The 15,913-nt window shown below is 41.5% G+C and overlaps 1 protein-coding gene across 1 annotated transcript in view; it reads left to right on the top strand.

Moving 5' to 3' along the window:
* Positions 1-196: 196 nt before the first annotated feature.
* rab30 (RAB30, member RAS oncogene family) overlaps positions 197-15,913 on the top strand; it is an 82,560-nt gene continuing 66,843 nt past the window's right edge. Inside the window, exon 1 of the mRNA XM_008108158.3 lies at positions 197-541. The gene's annotated coding sequence lies outside the window, so the exon portion shown is untranslated. The remainder of the gene's footprint in view (positions 542-15,913) is intronic.

The following is a 15,913-nucleotide window of genomic DNA, read 5'->3' as shown; positions in this document are numbered from 1 at the left end:
AACTGTAGTGCCGCGTCTCCACGGATCCTATTGTGCTCCAGAGGCGGGTGCTGCTTCGGAACTACACTTCCCAGAAACGTGCGAGGCAATTTCACCAAAAGCCAATGAGGAGGCTTGGTTTGCCTTGCTTGCTTTTTTTTTTCTTCCTCGAAGTTGGGAGATGGATGATGTCATCGCCAAGCTGGGGAAAGGCGGGGTTTTTTCCCCCCTCTGCAAATTCATTGTGCCAGAACCTGATCCCTTTGCAACCTCCTCCCCCTGCTGTTCCTCCTTCGTTGCAACCAGAGCAGCAGCAGAAGAAGAAGCAAAAAAAGGGGCGGGAGTGGGAGGGGAAAAGGGAGAAGAGGGGAAAAATATATCTATATCTATATCTCACCCTTCCACAGTTTGCATCCCAAGGGAGCTATAAGCAAGCTGCTGCTTCTCCTTCAGGACCCCATGTCTCAGTGACTTTGATTTCCAACCCAACCTCCTGGGGTTTTTATTCCACTGGAAGACACGAAATTAAAAGAAAGGGCAGGGAGCAGCCATCCCAAACCAGGTGAGTGATGCTTTCCTTCTTCTTTGGATCGATTTCTCTATTTTTACGAGAATTTGTCGTCCCCAAACGTCCCACTGGGTCTGCCTATGTATGGCGTTGCTGAGGACGCTTTGTCTTTAGGTTTGGAGGAGGGATCCGATGCTTACATTGCCCCAAAGTCATAAGGTAATCTTATGACTGGGTTTCTGTGAGTTTTCCGGGCTGTCTGGCCATGTTCCAGAAGCATTCCCTCCTGGCGTTTCGCCCATATCTGTGGCAGGCATCTTCAGAGGTTGTGTGGTCTTTTGGAAACTGGGCAAGTGGTGAAAATTGAGGAACTACAGACATGAATAAATCAGGGGCAGCTAATACCTCCAAACAAAGGATTCTCCCAGGCAGGAATGAAGCTTGGAAGGCCATTCAATGCTAATCAAGGTTATTGATTACAACATTCACACTGGCCTCCAACAGACAAGAGTTCTTTCGCCCACCTGGACCTTCCACAGATATATAAACCTCCCTTGCTTAGGGTTGTTGTATGTCTTTTGGGCTGTGTGGCCATGTTCCAGAAGTATTCTCTCCTGACGTTTCGCCCATATCTATGGCAGGCATCCTCAGGGGATGCCAGCCAGCCAGCCAAGAGTTTATCCATGCCTCACAGCCTCTGAGGATGCCTGCCATAGATGTGGGCAAAACTTCAGGAGAGAATACTTCTGGAACATGTCCACACAGCCCGAAAGACATACAATAACCCTGAGATCCCGGCCATGAAAGCCTTCGACAACACATTCCCTTGCTTAGTTTTCTAATATACCTACAAGCTCTGTGGATGTCTGCCATAGATGTAGGCGAAAGATTCAGGAGATAATGCTTCTGGGACATGGCCATACAGCCTGGAAAATGCACAACAACCTGGGGTTTATATATTTGTGAAATGTCCAGGGTGGGAGAAAGAACTCTTGTCTGCTTGAGGCAAGTATAAATGTTGCAGTTGTCCACCTTGGTTAGCATTGAAAAGCCTAGCAGTTTCAAGACCTGGCTGATTCCTGCCTGGAGCAATCCTTTGTTGGGGGGTGTTAGCTGCAAGGCTTTTCAATGCTAATCAAGGTGATTAATTGCAATATTCACACTTGCCTCCAACAGACGAGAGTTCTTTCTCCCACCCTGGACCTTCCCCAGATACATAAACCACCCTTGTCTAATGTGTTGTCGAAGGCTTTCGTGGCCAGAATCACTGGAACATGGCCATACAGCCCAGAAAACTCACAGCAACCCAGTGATCCTGGCCATGAAAGCCTTCGATAATCTTATGACTTTTTAAATTCTGTTTATACCCAAAAAAAATTATTACATCCTCAAGTTAATTATCTGCAAACATGATGTTTTTCCCTTTTAACTATTCCCTCCATCCTTTTGGGTTGAGGGAGGCTCCATGTGCCTGCTGAATGCTTATCAGACAGTGCCTTTTTCTGTTTCTCCCTCCTCTTCCAGATGTTGAGTATCTTTACGGTGGGTGAAACAACTCCAGTAATTGCAATATTAGGTTGCTGTGAGTTTTCCAGGCTGTATGGCCATGTTCCAGAAGCATTCTTTCCTCACGTTTCACCCACATCTATGGCAAACATCCTCAGAGGTTGTGAGATATAGTGGAAACTAGGCAGGCTGGGTTGGTATATCTGTGGAAGGTCCAGAGTGGGAGAAAGAACTTTTGTCTGCCAGAGGCAAGTGTGAATGTTGCAGTTGGCCACCTTGATTAGCATTGAATAGCCTTGCAGCTTTAAAGCCTGGCTGCTTCCTACCTGGGGGAATCCTTTGTTGTGTTGTTACAAGACAGAGACTGCTAGAAAGGGACAAACTGCTCCCCAATATATTGCGTGAAACTATTAGATCATATTGAGATTTGAAGGTCCTTTCACACTACACAGTTCTAGCACTATGGTTCCACTTTAAATGTTATGTCTGATTTCTGTAGAATCTTAGATTTTGTAGTTTACTTGCCATTGCTGTATTTTATAGAATTCATAGAATTATAGAATTGGAGAGACAGCAAGGGCAATCCAATCCAATCCCCTGCCATGCAGCAATACACAATCAAAGCATTGCAGACAGATGGCCATCCAGCCTCTTGTTAAAACCTCACAGAGAAGGAGATTACTACCTCCCAACAAAGGATTCCCACAGGCAAGAAGCTGCCAGGAGTGGAGCTGAAAAGCTTTTCGGTGCTAATGAATTGCAACATTCACATTTGCCTCCAACAGACAAGAGTTCTTTCTCCCACTGTGGATCTTCCACAAACATATAAACCTCACTATCTTATTTTCTAATATACCTCACAATCTTTGGGGATGGCTGCCATAGATGTGGGTGAAACAGCAGAAAAAAATGCTTCTGGAACATAGCCATACAGCCCAGAAAACTCACAGCAACCCAAAATTTGTCTCATTCTAAACTTAATTCTTTGCAAACCTGATGTTTCTTCTCTTCCCCTTTTGACTATTCCCTCCACCCTTTTGGGGATGAGTGAGGCTCCATGTGTTTTCTGAGTGCTTATCAGACAGTGCCTTTTTCTCCCTCCTCTTCCAGATGTTGAGTATCTTTAGAGTGGGTGAAACAACTCCAGTAATTGCAGTATTAGATTGCTGTGAGTTTTCTGGGCTGTATGGCCATATTCCAAAAGCATTCAAAATGAAGTTCAACAAGGACAAATGCAAGATACTCCACTTAGGCAGAGAAATAGAAATGCACAGGTACAGAATGGGGAATGCCTGGCTCTCTAGCAGTATGTGTGAAAAAGAGTCCTCATGGACAACAAGTTAATGAGCCAACAATGTCATGTGGCAGCTAAAAAAGCCAATGGGATTTTGGCCTGCATAAATAGGAGTCTAGTGTCTAGATCCAGGGAAGTCATGCTACCCCTCTCTTCTGCCTTAGTCAGACCACACCTGGAATCACACTGTGTCCAATTCTGGGCACCGCAATGGAAGGAAGATGTTGACAAGCTGGAAGGTGTCCAGAGGAGGGCGACAAAAATGATCAAGGGTCTGGAGAATAAGCCCCATGAGGAGCAGCTTAAAGAGCTGGGCATGTTTAGCCTGCAGAAGAGAAGACTGAGAGGAGACATGATGAGGGCCATTTATGGAGATGTGAAGAGAAGTCATAGGGAGGAGGGAGCAAGCTTGTTTTCTGCTGCTCTGGAGACAAAGACACAAAACAATGGCTTCAAACTACAGGAAAGGAGATTCCACCTGAACATTGGGAAGAACTTCCTAACTGTGAGAGAGAGCTCTATTCAGCAGTGGAACTCTGCTCTAAAGTGTGGTAGAGGCTTCTTCTTTGGAGGCTTTTTAAACAGGCTGGATGGCCATCTGTCAGGGGGGCTTTGAATGTGATTTTCCTGCTTCTTGGCAGGAGATTGGACTGGTTCTATGCTTCTATGATTCTGTGATTCTCTCCTGACGTTTCGCCCACATCTATGGCAGGCATCCTCAGAGGTTGTGAGGTCTGTGGAGACTAGGCAAGTGCGGTTTATATATCCGTGGAATGCCCAGGGTGGGCGAAATAACTCTTGCCTGCTTGAGGCAAGTGTGAATGTTGCAGTTGGCCAACTTGATTAGCATTTTATGTTCTTGCAGCTTCAAAGCCTGGCTGCTTCCTGTCTAAGGGAATCCTTTGTTGGGAGATGTTAGCTGGCCCTGATTGTTTCTTGTCTGGAATTCCCCTGTTTACACAGATATATAAACCCTACTTGCCTAGTTTCCAGCAGTTCTCACAACCTCTGGGGATGCCTGCCATAGATGTGGGCGAAACGTCAGGAGAGAATGCTTATGGAACATGGCCATACAGCCTGGAAAACTCACAGCAGCCTAGTGATTCCAGCCATGAATGCCTTTGATAACAAATTGCAATATTGATTTAGAAGATACTGTGCTGTTTTTTTTTAAAGTGTGAATGACTCTTTGTTTGTTGAGTGAAGAAGGATGGGATTGTAAGCACTTGGATCAGTTTATGGTCACGCTTCTGTCCTTTCTCCTCCTGCATCCCCTTTGAAACCTAAAGACTTTTCCTTCTTAAAAAGCTCCCCTCCCTAATGTTTTATGTTAAAATTGATTTTCTTTATTGTTATGTAGTTGCCACAATGATAGACTAGGGGTGCATCTACATTTTAGAATTAATGTAGTTTGGCACCACTTTAGCTGCTATGGTTGAATGCTATGGAATTGTGACAGCTGTAGTTTTCCAAGGTCTTTAGCCTTCTCTGCCAAAGACTGCTGGTGCCTTGCCAAACTACATATCCTAGATTCCATAGCATTGAGCCATGGCAGTTAAAGTGGTGTGAAAACCGCATTCATTGAACTGTATAGATCAGGCAAGGGCAAACTTTGGCTGTCCAGGTGTTTTGGACTTCAACTCCCACAATTCCTAACAGCCTACGCCCTTTCCTTCTTAAGTCCCGCACCAAAACATTATCTGTTAAAATTGCTTTTCTTCACTGTTGTGTGGTCATCCCAGTGGTAAACCTGGGTGGTCTTTTTAAATATAAAGGAAAAGTCAACCAGAGTTGATTGACTCTGAAGTGAGATATGCTGAGTTCACTGCAGTTACCTCTGCCTTAAAGATGATGTGATTTCCTAGTCGTGTCACACTTACTCAGAAGGAGGCCTGGTTGAATAAAAGGGGACTTGCTTCTTCCCAAGAGAGCCTGCTTAAGATTGACGTGGAAAATATATTTCCACATCTATCCCCAACGAAGCATGTTTACTTGAGAGTAAGTCTTGATAAACTCAGTAAGTCTAGTTCCCTGAGGGAATGTGCTGTAGTGTGAGTATCCTTTATGCAAAATGCTTGGGAGCTAAGGTGTTTTAGATCTTGGATTCCTTTGGATGTATTTACACAATCTGCATGTAATGAAGTATCTTGGATATGGGATTCAAGTCCAAGCACGATATTCATATGTGTTTCATATGTACTTTATACATATAGCCTGAAAGTAATGTTATACAATATGCTTAATGATTTTCCATCAAAAACCAATAGTATCAAAATGAACAACTTCAGATTTTGGAATTCCAGATAAGAGATGTTCCATCTGTATCCCTCTGATATGTGGTAGAATGAAATGAAGATTTTTCGTGCTGGGTGCAATGTTCCTTTCCTCTATTCCTCTTCCTTCCTGTACTTGGAATTTGAATTTCCATTTGCTTTTAGTGGCATAAGAACTTTGTCCGCACGCTAATGTCAAATTCCTAATGATTATATGTGACTCATACATTGCCACAAGAGTGACTGTGCTGGTACAGTTTTATTCTGTTAATGAAAATCCATCCAAACGCAATTGCCCGGAATAGGTTGCTGTTCGGAAAGGCTGCCAAGATGGTCAGAGAGACCGAGGGCCCTGGGAATAGCATGAGCGCTGCCTGATTGGTGAAGGGAAAGCAAACATTGACACAGCAAAGAACTGGGCTGCCTATTCTTTCCCTGCGGCCTCGTAAAACAGGCTGAAAGATAGCTGTTGTCCGTCTTTGCCATCTCTTGAGGAATTTGATTTGAATTTTCCCAAAGCGGCAGCTGCAGCCTGATCCTCTCAGTGCTGACTTGGACTTAAGTTTCACGGTGTTTGGTAGGGATTCCTCCCAAGGAGATGTGCAGGAGGGCTGCCACAGCAGTTTCTTGATCAGTTTTGGATGTTTGGATACCTTGCAGAATAAATGTCAGCTCTTTGAACAGCTGGAGGATTGCATAACTTCCATTTCCAATAAGCCTGCATGTTAGGTAAAGTACAGTAGAGTACTCTCCCCACCTCCCAATCCTTTACTTGAGAGTTTTACAGGTCTTTGATAATTTATATTATGGAAACTTTGAAGTACTCAAACTCTTTTTTCCTTTTCTTCTTGGGTAATGAAGAAATACCATTATTTCTTCGAATCAAAGACACCATCCACTGTAAGATGCACACTAATTTCAGTACCACCAACAGGAGAAAAACTTTTATATGTATAAAAAATCACCTGCAATTTTAAGAGGCATCCCGTTTTTAGAGATGTTTATACTGGCGAAAAATGCATCTTAAAATTGAAGAAATAGTTTTAAAAGCACAAATGGAAAATATTCATAAATGGAGTCTGTCAATTTTTGCTTCTCTAGGAGTTGTGTGTATAATGGAGAAGTATGGATTTTGCCTTGCTAGATGAATCCCAGATGCTGTAGACCAAGGGTCCCCAAACTAAGGCCCGGGGGCCGGATGCGGCCCTCCAAGGTCACTTACCTGGCCCCGCCCTCATTTATAATATAATATTTTTATATTAGTTTTAATAATATAATATATTGTATATACATATGATATTGATAATATTATCATTTTACACAATGTAATACTAATAATAACACCATATAATAATATTAATTATATGTTATATATTACATATAGTATTACAGTATAATGGTATAGTTCAATATAGTAATGTATAATGCTAATATTGTGCTATGCTAATAATATAATATATTTTATGTACATACAGCTGCTATGAGTCCCCTTGGGGGTGAGATGGGCAGGATATAAATGTAGAAAATAAATGTAGTAAATGAATAAATAAATAACTTTAGACTTAGGCTCGCCCAAAGTCTGAAATGACTTGAAGACACACAACAACAACAACAACAATCCTAATTAACCTGACTATCTCATTGGCCAGAAGCAGGCCCACACTTCTTATTGAAATCCTGATAGGTTTATGTTGGTTAAAATTGTTTTCATTTTTAAATATTGTATTGTTCTTTCATTGTTGTTGTTTTGCACTACAAATAAGACATGTGCAGTGTGCATAGGAATTTGTTAGGTTTTTTTTTTCCAAATGATAATTCGGCCCTTCAACAGTCTGAAGGGTTGTGGACTGGCCCTCCGCTTTAAAAGTTTGAGGACCCCTGCTGTAGACTATATTTCAAAACCATCTCTGAGTGTTCCTTGCCTAAGGAAACTGAAATTCCATGGGGTTGGATAATGGGCATCTTGAAGGCAAATAACACATAAATGACAAATTATAATATCTTAGCATGTCTGTATTTATTTGACAATAAGAGCAATTGGATACCATTTAAACTGCCATGGGGTCCATCCTACAAAATCCTATGATTTCCAGGTTCATACCTTTAGAATTTTCTGTTGGAGAGCTTTAATGCTGTTGTTCAGGGATGCTGTATTTCAGAATTCCCTTGCTGATATTTTTGAAGATATCACCAGACTATCAATCCCAGGGTTCCTAGGATGGGACAATGACAATTGTAGTAGCGTAAAATTGCTATAATTGTTTAAAATGAATATACTCTCACCATAGTTTCTATTTGTGTTTAGCATTTCCATGTCAGCATTACCACTGGCAGAAACATGTTATGCCAGCTGCTAGATCAGGAAGCTGTGAAATGATCTTTGTGAGGATTTTTGGTCTTAATCTTTACAGCTGGTGTGTGGGATGATGGCTCGGGGACTGAAGAGTTGTAGTCCGCCCAGGAAATTGGCAATGCTATGTTCCTAAATCAGTAGTTCTCTCTGAAGGGCTTACCTGGCTAGGTCAGTCACCCATGATATTCTGATCAGTACTCGGCACAATATCTTTTATGAACTGTAATTCCATTATGTTAAAAATTAAAATGACAACTTCCCAGATCACACTGTCTGATGGTGAAGTAACGGTCCAAGGCCACTATTAGCTGTTGGATCATGCTGAGGCCTTGGTAGTTGCTCATTAATGCCACATTCTGATCATGGACCTATAGACCCTGTTCATAAATACACTGACTGAATATATGACCTCTTGATTCCCAGAGTATAAGTTATGCTGTAGTGATGTAAAGCATGTTTTGCATGTGTGAAGACTCCAGTTCAACTGCGGCCACCTCCAGACAGGAATAGAAAATCCTCTTTTTGAAATCCCAGGAAGTTAAGGTCAGCTAGAAGGATAGGGGAACCTCCAGACTACACAGGATTCCCATGTGACTGATGGGTCTGTTTAGCATTTAGTAGGGATATAGAGCTCTTTCCATTACTCAACAATTTGAGATAAGCGTGCTGTTACCTTGCTCAGCACGTGCAAGGAGATTCCCAGTACAGAAAAGGAAGAGACTGGGTCTCTTCCTCCAGACAAAAGTCACTGCTTTCATTCTGAGCATTGCAAAGAGACTTCCCTCTTTTTGATGCTCAGAGCAAGCAATCTGATTATGGAGACACAGTAGACTGGAGTAGACCATTTCCAGAGGTCTATACCAAAGGATGTTTGTATTATTTCTTCTGGATATTGGAGGAATGAAGAGGGGGGGGGGGTGTCTGCTAACATCCTAAACATTTTAGGGAGGTTGTGAGGCTACTGGGAAACCACTCTGGGGATCTCATGTTGCTACATGTTGCCTGTGGGTTGTTCTTTCACCACTGCTGTATAGGTAGTGACTTGGATGGTATTGGAGCAGGCATGAGCAAACTTCAGCCCTCCAGGTGTTTTGGATTCAACTCCCACTATTCCTAATAGCCGGTAAGCTAGCTGGGATTTCTTGGAGTTGAAGTCCATTCCTGTCTTAGAGGCTGACTTTGAAATAAAGTTTTGTAACTTACCCTGTATGTTCTTTTGGGCAGGAACCTGACTTTCTGGTTCATATAGTCTTTTTGGTATTATAGGTAAGAACTAAATGTAGTTTCAGTGGAATCAGGGATTAACCCCAAATAAATCTGTCCTGGAATGCATCTCAAGTTGATACCAATCTCACTGGGAGTTCATCTACATTGCAGAATTAATGCAGTTTGTTCCAATTTAGCTCAATGATATAGGTTCACAAGATCTTTAGCCTTTTCTGCCAAAGAGTCCTGGTGCCTAACCAAACCACAAATTCCAGAATTCCTTAGCGTTGAGTCATGGTAGTTCTACATGAGAGATCTGTCCTTGGTCTTACTGGAACTTGCTGAAGTCAGGGAAGGATGGGGATCCACCCCCATTACTACTGTATTTCCTCGATTCTAAGACACACGTTTCCCCATATGAACATCTCTAAAAATTGGGTGCGTCTTAGTCAAGAGGTGTTTTTGCCAGCTCCTTCCTCATAGATCTCTGTAATTGACTCAGTAGGCCAAAATACTGTCTGGATAACTCAAGAGACCTGGATTGAGTTCAGTATATCTTATTTTGTAATAAATGTGCATAAAGCAATAACTGCATACATGATGATATCTCTATTCTGTGTTGAAGTGCATTGCAGACTGTGCTGCTTTGTGTTAGTTCCTGAGCAGAGTTCTTTCCTGCAAAGGAATGGTTCATATTGCATCCATGTGGCAGGCTCAGGATCCAGTCCAGCTGTCTCCTCTTGCTGCTGCGTAGATCTGTTCATGTGCTTCCCTTGTGTAACTGACACTGTTTTGTCCTCTGGCTAGCTTTCCTTAGAATTGCATTGCTGGTGGTGTGTGTGGCATGAGTTCAAGATGAACAATGTACCCCCCTGTTCCTTGAAATTAGTAAACATTTGTAAACATCGACACGATGGCTACAAAGCAATGTTGCAGTACATACTGTTTGAAACCATTTTTATCTTTTGAGTACAATACCGGAGGGATAAACATTCTTCAGCTTGCTCTCCTTGCATTTATATTTGATCTGATCGCCTTTCCTTCCTCCCAGATTGTTGTTAAAGCAGAATAACAATCAAACGACAGCTCAGGACTCTTCTGTTTTCAATTGATGTCTGTATGTCTTTTGTGTTTAGAATAACATCCACCCCCATCTGGATATGGTGGGATGCCAAAATGTAGTTTCCTGTGTTAGGGGTAAAACAAACCCTGAGCATTTTCTCTGGTGACTTTTCTTAGCTCTGAAGTCATCTTGGAAAGGCTGCCTGAAAAGTATGTGCTGTGGTTTCATTGGCAGATTTGTGATATGTGAGCTATGAGAGAACTATGCAAAGACTTTAGGAAAAAAGAGATGTGCTGGTGTCTCAAATTCAAATATAGGGCTCAAGTCATTTATGTCACCATAGCCAAAAATGTTTGTTTTTAAAAGTATTGCACTACTTGTTCCAAATCCTTGTGATGGATAACAAAGTTCTGGCATCATCATTGTTATCAGGTTGGATTCTCCTTAAGATGCATGCATTAGAGTCATGGTTTAGTGGTCTGAGTGCCAAACTAGGATTCAGGAGGACCAGGGGTTAAATTCCTGCTAGGTAAACCCATTGCATGGTTTATACATGTTTCACTTTCTCAGACTTAAGAGGAAGGCAATACCAACTATTTTCAGAATAAACATTGCCAAGAAAACGCTGTGATCAGGTTGCCATAACCTGAAATTGGTATGAAGGCAAACATTTAGAATGCTTGACTTCTTGCACATCTTATGGTATTGCTTGGACACGCATGTCCCAATGTTCACATGTGCAATGAGGGTAGGTATACAGTCAGCTCTCCACATTTGCTAGGTTAGGTGCCAAGGACACCAAGAAACAAACACCACAAATAAAAATTATATACATGTGTATGAGTCCTCATATAGATATATATATGTGGGTCCTCTCAGGTCTTCCAACTTGACTAGTCTATTGCTGGTCAAAGCTGAATATACAGTTGTGTTGGATGATTCACGGAGAGAACATTTTAATCAAATCCACAAAAGTTAAACCCACCAAGCGCCAACTGTATATTCATTTTCCAAAAATAAAACAGGATCTAGCATGATCTGTAGAAAGAATTGACTCCTGAAATCTTCCAGGTTTGCAAAGCATTTGGATAGGGCCAAATCACAATTTTGCCACGTATCTCAGAGTTGTTGCAAGAAAAACAGCCAGGGCTAAATTACATAATTCATCCACTTGTCAATGAAATGTGAGATACATTTGGATTATTTTATCATTTACAAATCAGGATTTGTTGTTGGATTCAGAAGTCTGAGTTGCTAGGATTCACACCAATTTGCCTTGACTGGGTTCAAGGAGACTCAAATTCATATACAGTCAGCCCTCTGTACTGTCTGGAGTTAAAGACTCAAAACACAATGAAAATGAAAAAATGCAAATAACTAAATGGGTTTTTTTCATCTGAGAGAAGATCTCTCTAGGAATTTCTTCCAGCATGTCTGTGTGGTCAACTTCCGCTGGAAGCTGACCACAAAATTGCATTCAAGGGCTTAGATAGAAAGATATTCTCTAGAAATCGGTAGGTCCTGTAGTATGATGGGAGGAGGTTGGCCATATAGTCACACTGAAGGACCTAGACATTCCTAGAGACAATATTTTCAATCAAATCTGAACAATCAAATCTCCAGACGTCAAAATGCAAAAGTGGAGAGACAACTGTAGTCTGATGACAACAGTCAGCTAGTTTGTCATTAAGTTTTCATTGCTGTTGTCACCTATGTTAGCATATTTGCACTTCCTGTGTTAGGAACTTAAATTTGAGAGAAGACTTTATAAGGTACTAGCTGTGCCCGGCCACACGTTGCTGTGGCGAAGTCTGGTGGTATGGGAAATAAAGTATTGAGGAATTGGTGGTAGTTAAGGTCAAGGGTAAACGTTTTCCCCAGACATTAAGTCCAGTCGTGTCTTACTCTGGAGGTTGGTGCTCATCTCCATTTCTAAGTCGAAGAGCCGGCGTTGTCCGTAGACTCCTCCAAGGTCATGTGGGATGACTACATGGAGCGGCGTTACCTTCCCGCCGGAGTAGTACCTATTGATGCACTCACATTTGCATGTTTTCGAACTTCTGGGTTGGCAGAAGCTGGGGCTAACAGTGGGGGCTCTCTCCGCTCCCCCAATTCAAACCTGTGGCCTTTCAGTCCAGAAGTTCAGCAGTTCAGTGCTTTAACATGCTGCGCCATCAGGGGATATTATTTCCTAAAGGTTGTGAATATACAATATTTCTGATTGGGTTTTTTTTGTTTGTTGGAGGCAAGTATGAATGCTGCAATTAGGAAAAATGATTAGGATGTAATGACCTTGCAGCTTTAAAGCCTGGCTGTTTCCTCCCTGAGTGAATTTTTTGTTGGGAGGTGTTAGCTGGCCCTGATTGTTTCCTGTCTGGAATTCCCTTGTTTTCAGAGTGGTGTTGTTTGCGATATTTTATGTGCTTCTACTGTCTGTGGCCCTGAGAAAACAGGATTTGCCAGACTTTGATGATGGGAATACTTTGTTGGGAGGTGTTAGCTGGCCCTGATTGTTTCCTGTGTGGAATTCCCCTGTTTATTTACTGTCCTGGTTTTAGAGATTATATTGTTCTGCATTATTCTATCCCAGTAATTATTTCATATTAAAGAAGAATCTCACTTATCCAACATTCGCTTATACAATGTTCTGGATTATCCAACGCAGTCTGCCTTTTCATAATCAATGTTTTTGTAGTCAGTGTTTTAAATTCATTGTGATATTTTAGTGGTAAATTTGTAAATACAGTACAGTAGAGTCTCACTTATCCAACATAAACGGGCCGGCAGAACGTTGGATAAGCGAATATGTTGGATAATGAGGAATTAAGGATAACCCTATTAAACATCAAATTAAGTTATGATTTTACAAATTAAGCACCAAAACATCGTTAGACAACAAATTTGTCAGAAAGAGTAGTTCAGTACACAGTAATGCTATGTAGTAATTACTGTATTTATGAATTTAGCACCAAAATATCACGATATATTGAAAGCATTGACTACAAAAATGTGTTGGATAATCCAGAACGTTGGATAAGCGAGTGTTGGATAAGTGAGACTCTACTGTAAATACTACATAGCATTACTGCGCATGGAACTACTTTTTCTGTCAAATTTGTTGTATAATATGATGTTTTGGTGCTTAATTTGTATAACGATTACCTAATTTGATGTTTAATTGGCTTTTCCTGAATCCCTTCTTATTATCCAACATATTCACTTATCCTGCCGGCCTGTTTACGTTGGATAAGTGAGACTCTACTGTATATTTCTAATCTTATATTATCTGCTCAGAACTGGATTATCTGAGGCCCCTTCTTCACAGCTGTATAAAATGCACACTGAAGTGGATTATATGGTAGTGTGGAGTCAAGATAATCCAGTGCAAAGCAGATAATATAAGATTATAAATGGGTTATATAGCTGTGTGGAAGGGCCTTGAGTCTACACTGCCATATAATCCAGTGCAAATTAGATAATCTGTGGAAGAAGCCTAAGTGAGGCCTAAATCTGCCTGTCCCCGAACTGAAGCCTGGCTGTCCCTTGGTTGCTAGGCAACCAAGTGGGCAGAGATTAGCCCTCTAAACTGGCAGCAATTGGATAAAAAAAATATTGCTCTCCCTCTAATTAGGACTTTATTTTTCTTTTCTTTTTGTTGTATCAACCTTGAGGCGTGGATGATGGGTTGTGTTGTCAAATTTTGAGGTTGGGGGGGCCTCTACTTTTGTTGTTTTGTGAATTGCCGTGATGCCATCACTCTTTTATATATATAGACTACTTAGGGGGCTTTTTAATGTACAGGCAATTCCTGAGTTACAAACATCTGACTTAATTGACTCATAGTTAAGAACAGGGGTGAGACAACAGAAGTGAGAGAACTTTACCCCTCGGAAGGAAAATGCACTCCTGGAAGAGTTATTATGGGGAAAAGGTGTCTCCACTGAAGCTATATCACCAATCCTTATTTCCACAAGCCAAATTTTTCAGTACAAGGTAGGGCAACCATTTAGCAAGTCTTGATTCAGCGGTAACTGCTGTACTATCCAGAATGCAACAGATCCTATCAGATTGTGAGAACTTAGCTGAGTTGGGCCTAGTTAGTACTTGGATGGGAGATCACTCAGAAATTCCTGTTGCTGTATGGCAGCTCTACTTAAAATGGTAGTGCTTTGATGAGTGTCAGTTGCTAAGCTATTGGCTACCAGTCCCTGGAAGGTGTTTAGGAAAGAAAGAAGCAGTTCTAGGCAATTGTTATAAATAAGGTTTTAATCTCTGGCATACTGGGGAAAAATCTGGTTCCTTACATCAGCCTGAGAAACAGTCCTGTAGGCTACATTTCAGGGAAGGCAATGTCAAACCTTTCCTAAGTATTCCTTGTCTCACAAAACTCTTGCCTGACAACCATCAAAATTGCATACACATTCAGGGGAATCCGAATGTGTAAATAGATTCATATTGCTCTTCTCCCAACATGAGACCCAGACATGCCTGCCTGCAGAATTTTCCAGATGCCTGTTGGGTAAGTTGGAATCCTTTTCATGCTGAGCTGGAGGTTCTAGCCTTGCGACTTCCTGCAATTGACAGACCCATCAGTTATTTATACTGTAAGCAAATTGAGGCAACCCTTTTGGAGCGAAAGATGCAAATTAGCAGCGCTCCTGGGGATTTGGTTGTTTCTGTTTGACTTTCTTCCTTTTAACATAACCCCTTCAGTGGTAAAATTATCGCTTTACAGTAACCATAGGTTGTTGATGAGACTATGTAATGTTAGTTGCAGCCATGGTTTCAGACAGTCTGTATATTTAAGTGATATAGAGGAAAGGTTGATGTGACAGTTGACTTCATATTTAACTTTTGATGCTGGGCTGGAGGCTACAGTGCCAGGAACCAGTGTGGGTGCCTGCATGATTGAAGGCTGGGATTGCTTAGGACTGGTCTGCCTGAGGTTCAAGGCATCACAGAGAACATTGACTGGCCAAAGCCTGAACTGTGTTTCTCTGGAGGGAATAATAGCTAGCTGTAAGATGGTGATGAGTCAGAAGGGTATGGCCTAAAATAGGCCATTGACCAAGCAAAAACCCAGCCATGACCTGGATGGATTTGTGTCTAGCCAAGGCCTGTCTGGAGGTAAAACTGTGATGAAGCCTGAATGAGAACACATACTGTAGTTGTGTAATTTTTGCAACAACCAATTTTGACTTCTGCCTCAAATCCAAAATGCTAAACTACAGGCCAAATAACAGTTTACTTTGACTAATAAACCTTGTGTTGGAATCCTTTTGGATCTATGTGACAAATTTGCAAGTTAAAATTTACTTTGATCTTGATATCATAATCTACAGATAGAGTTGTGATAGAGATGTTTACAGCATCATTGTCTTTTAATTACTTATTTCAGCTCATGTGGTCAAAGGACATAGACAGCTGGTTGGACAGGTTCAGTTTTAGAAGGTTGTGTGTCTTAAAAATAATTTCCTTTTTGGGAAGATTAATTGAGAGATGGCTTGTCTTCCTTTGAGGCTGAGGGTGTGTGACTTGTCCAAGGTCACCCGTTAGGTTTCCATGCCTGGCTGGAGATTTGAACCCTGGTTTCTGAGGGTCCTAGTTCAAGATTCAAACCACTACACATGCTGACTCAGTTTGCAAGCTTTATTTAAACAGCTCTTGCCACTGTTAAACAGGGACAGCCTGCCAGAAATGATTCATGGCCAGTTAACCTCTAGATTGGATC

Source organism: Anolis carolinensis, chromosome 3, assembly GCF_035594765.1.
Source record: "Anolis carolinensis isolate JA03-04 chromosome 3, rAnoCar3.1.pri, whole genome shotgun sequence".
Classification (NCBI taxonomy): Eukaryota; Metazoa; Chordata; class Lepidosauria; order Squamata; family Dactyloidae; genus Anolis; species Anolis carolinensis.
The sequence above is the reverse complement of the archived record's forward strand: the minus strand, read 5'-3'. Positions and strand labels throughout refer to the sequence as shown.